General features: G+C 32.5%; 1 protein-coding gene and 1 pseudogene across 2 annotated transcripts in view; one reads left to right on the top strand and one right to left on the bottom strand.

The window, feature by feature from the left end:
• LOC137634561 (uncharacterized) overlaps window positions 1–5,000 on the bottom strand; it is a 93,515-nt gene that overhangs the window by 32,877 nt on the left and 55,638 nt on the right. The window lies entirely within an intron of this gene.
• LOC137634290 (importin subunit alpha-3-like) overlaps window positions 1,910–5,000 on the top strand; it is a 29,411-nt pseudogene continuing 26,320 nt past the window's right edge.

Below are 5,000 nucleotides of genomic sequence, written 5' to 3'. Positions count from 1 at the left end.
CATTCATTGCATGACCCGAAAAGTTCCGTGACTCAGGGTCATAAATAGAAACGATATACAGTTCACCATTAGGTGCCATTAGTCAATGGTTTGGAGCCTTTTTACCATTAAACAAATATAAAGGGTTCTAGGCACTCTGTCCATTCCCAGTGTTTACTAAAAAGACCTTCTATTTATTCTTTAGTCCTTGATCATTGCATGATATGCTAATGGGTGTGGGCGTGGCATAAAGAAGGTGGGTGTAGGTTGGTTAAGGGCAATTGAATGGTTTGCTTAAGAGAAATTTATATGCTGTCTAAAATAACAATAGTTTCTGTTGGAAGTATTCGATATTACAATAGTTTCAGTTGAAAGTATTCAAAATTACAATAGTGTCTGTTGAAAGTATTCAAAATTACAATAGTGTCTGTTGAAACTATTCAAAATTACAATAATGTCTGTTGAAACTATTCAAAATTACAATAGTGTCTGTTAAAAGTATTCAAAATAACAATAGTGTCTGTTGAAAGTATTCAAAATTACAATAGTGTTTGTTGAAACTATTCAAAATTACAATAGTGTGTGTTGAAACTATTTAAAATTACAATAGTGTCTGTTGAAACTATTTGAAATTACAATAGTGTCTGTTGAAACTATTCAAAATTACAATAGTTTCTGTTGAAACTATTCAAAATTACAATAGTGTCTGTTGAAAGTATTCAAAATTACAATAGTGTCTGTTGAAAGTATTAAAAATTACAATAGTGTCTGTTGAAACTATTTAACATTACAATAGTGTCTGTTGAAACTATTCAAAATTACAATAGTGTCTGTTGAAATTATTCAAAATTACAATAGCGTCTGTTGAAACTATTTAAAATGACAAGTGTCTCTTAAAACTATTAAAAATTACAATAGTGTCTGTTGAAACTATTCAAAATTGCAATAGTGTCTGTTGAAACTATTAAACATAACAATAGTGTCTATTGAGACTATTCAAAATAACAATAATGTCTATCGAAAATAATTCAAAATTTTAGTGTCTATTGAAATTATTCAAAATAGGAAGTCTATTAAAATATTAAAAATAACAAGTCTCAATGAAAACTATTCAAAATAATAATAGTGTAAATTGAGACAATTCAAATTAAAAACAGTCTATTGCAACTATTTAAAATAGGAATAGAGTCTATTGAAACTATTCAAAGAGAACAATGTAGTTGAAACTCTCGGCGTCAATGACCTTAGATGTCAGAATGCCAGAAAACTTTAAATCAATCAATCAATCTTGAGGCAAAGTTTGTATAGAATAAATTTGTTGGTCAAGATTTAGATAATTGAATATACTGCAAGGTTTATTTTCACGGTTATTAACCTAACTTTCACATCTCTCAAGTTACTTTTCCTAATAACTGTTACGTTAAAAATTAAGTATTTTATATATATCTTGTAGAAAAGACTGCTTTACAATGAATTATAACCAATCCTTCTTCATCCTCCAACAGGCATTCCCAGAAATCCAGGCAACTATGGACTACAAGGACAATGACAAGATTCAAAAGATTCTTCAGACCTCTCTACTACTTCGACAACAGAGAGGCCCTAACAACTTGGCCTCCCGTTGAAGGACAACTCGCCAGGTCTTGACTTACTGATGCCTTTGCCGCAACGCAAGGGCTGGTGCGGCAAAGGCGGGGAAGGAGGAACAACCTTGAGGAACACCCTTGAGAGGAATTCTCTTGAGAGGAACCTACTTGAAGGGAACTCCCTTGAGAGGTAACCCCTTGAGAGGAACTCCCTTGAGAGGAACTCCCCTTGAGAGGAAACCTCTTGAGAGGAACTCCCTTGAGAGGAAAACTCTTGAGAGTAACCTCCTTGAGAGGTATACCCTTGAGAGGAACCTCCTTGAGAGGATCCCCTTTGAGGAACCATGGACAGACAACCGACGCAGATCATACTGTCGCCTGCTGGCATGAATAGCGATAGCAGCAGGCGGTACACCAAGAGCAAGACTCCTACGACTTCGGCTAAGCGTCCGACTCTGACAGCAACTCCTCGACTGAACGTCACTACCAAAAGCATCAAGAAGACTGGTGGAAGCAAGGGCGGTGATGGTGCAAAAACAACCAAAGGAGAGGAACCCCAAATAAGCGATGTAAGTATAGGGATTTAACACTGGAAGGTTTAAACGGAATTTTTAGATCTTATGGGTCTCCGAAATTGGAGAATATTGTGTGTGTGTGTGTGTGTGTGTGTGTGTGTATAAATATATACATATATATATATATATATATATATATATATATATATATATATATATATACATATACATATAAATATATATATATATATATATATATATATATATATATATATATATATATATATATATATATATATATATATATATATATATATATATATATATATATATATATACATATAAACCCAAATAAGCGACGTAAGTATAGGGATTTAACACTGGAAGGTTTAAACGGAACTCTTGGATCCTACAGGTCTCCGAAATTGGAGACTACTGTGTGTGTGTTGTGTGTGTGTGTGTGTGTGTGTGTGTGTGTGTGTGTGTGTGTGTGTATATATATATATATATATATATATATATATATATATATATATATATATATATATATATATATATATATATATATATAAGTTTCTTTAAAAAAGGCCCATAAAAGATACAAAGAAAATAAAAATGTCATACTTCAGCCAATATAAACTGGCTCTCTTCATAATGTACGATAAAAATACCGAGAAGAGGACCAATGTGTATTAGCTGAAATATAGTGATTTATTTATATTTTCTTTGATTTGTATGTGCAGATAAAAACATTCAACATACCATGATTCCCAACGGTAATATCTCGACAAATCCAATACTTTCAGGCTCATAGATTTCCACAAATCCAACACTTTCAAGATTATAAATTTCCAAAGTCTTCGCCCACTCGCAAAACGACAAATGGGGTCATGTTTAGTTCAATGTCAGAAAAAGAACGAATTTTCAACTTAATGATATACACTGTCAATCATTTGCAATACTACTTTTAAGTTAGTGTTCCAGATCACAAACATTGGGTAGATATAAAGCCGAATTTACAGAGCACCAAGATACGAGGTTGAGTATAGAGTGAATCATATTATTATTATTATTATTATTATTATTATTATTATTATTATTATTATTTTTATTATTTTTATTATTGTTGTTGTTGTTGTTGTTGTTGTTGTTAATAGCTAAGCTACAACCCTAGATGGAATAGCTAGAGCTCCTGCAAGGAAAAACAGCCCAGTGAGGAAAGGAAATAAGGAAATAAATAAACGATAGGAGAAATAATGAACAATTGAAATGAAATATTTCAATAACAATAAAAACAACAAAACAGATATATCATATAAGAACACTAAAAATATTCATGTCAGCCCGTTCAGCATAAAAACATTCCCTGCAAGTTTGAATCTCTGAAGTTCCAGCGATTCAACTGCCTGATTAGGGAGATCAAATGTGGAATAAAACTTATAGAATACTGTGTAGTATTGGGCTTTAATGTTGTCTCACACCACTGGAACTTGACATCATTGTACTGATTTACTGAAAATCTTTGACCAGATATTATGGATGACAACAGAAATCAAAGTGTAGTCTTATTGAAGTTAAAATACAACATAACTCAATTTTCCCCATTAACTTAATTCAATTTACCATACCTTTATCTATTGTCATTTACATCTAATAATTCAAACTCCTCCATTATCTCAACTCAATTTACCATTTCTTTATCTATAGTCATTCACATTTAATCATTCAAACTCCTCCATTATCTCAACTCAATTTACCATATCTTTATCTATAGTCATTCACATTTAATAATTCAAACTCCTTCATTATCTCAACTCAATTTACCTTATCTTTATCTATAGTCATTCACATTTAATAATTCAAACTACTTCATTATCTCAACTCAATTTACCTTATCTTTATCTATAGTCATTCACATTTAATAATTCAAATTTCCCTATTTTCTTGATTAAATTTATCATACCTTTATAATCATTCCCATTTAATTACTCAAATTTCCCCATTAACTTAATTCAATTTACTATATCTTTATCTATAGCCATTTGGATATAATAATTCACTTGAAAATGGTTCCCCCAAAACAGTCCCAAGTAAATATGATAATCATAACATCAGGTGTCAGTAAATTCTAAAACTCATACCACTTCATATATCAAAATAAAAAACTTATTCTCTCTCTCTCTCTCTCTCTCTCTCTCTCTCTCTCTCTCTCTCTCTCTCTCTCTCTCTCTCTCTCTCTCTCTAGTATGAGCAGACACAAACGTCGACATACTAATATGCATATTAGAACTTCCTTTATATATATATATATATATATATATATATATATATAGGAAGTTGTAATATGCATATTGGTGTGTGTGTGTATGTATATATAAATATATATATATATATATATATATATATCTTGAAATCTATCTTCATTTTCCTTCAATAATCCCAATAACTTTCATAACTGTATTTAAAGATATCAATAGTAAAATTATATAATACTGACCACGCATGCGCACTAAAAAAAAACCTTACCAGTTCAGGTCCCTAAATTGTTTCCAGTCCTGAATATAAACCTGTTGTTGTGGCCTGATTGGTAACGTCTCTGCCTGGTGTTTGCCCGACGGGGGTTCGAGTCCCGCTCAGACTCATTAGTGCCTTTAGCGTCTGGAACCTTACCATCCTTGTGAGCTAAGGTTTGGGGGTTTTGGGGGAGCCTATAGGTCTATCTGCTGAGTCATCAGCAGCAATTGCCTGGCCCTCCCTGGTCCTAGCTTGGATGGAGAGGGGGCTTGGGCGCTGATCATATAATATATATGGTCAGTCTCTAGGGCATTGTCCTGCTTGCTAGGGCAATGTCACTGTCCCTTGCCTCTGCCATTCATGAGCAGCCTTTAAACCTTTAAACATATTCCCACAATGAGGTTTA

This window comes from Palaemon carinicauda, chromosome 44 (assembly GCF_036898095.1).
Source record: "Palaemon carinicauda isolate YSFRI2023 chromosome 44, ASM3689809v2, whole genome shotgun sequence".
Classification (NCBI taxonomy): Eukaryota; Metazoa; Arthropoda; class Malacostraca; order Decapoda; family Palaemonidae; genus Palaemon; species Palaemon carinicauda.
Note: the sequence above shows the minus strand (reverse complement) of the source record. Positions and strands in the feature narration are given on the sequence as shown.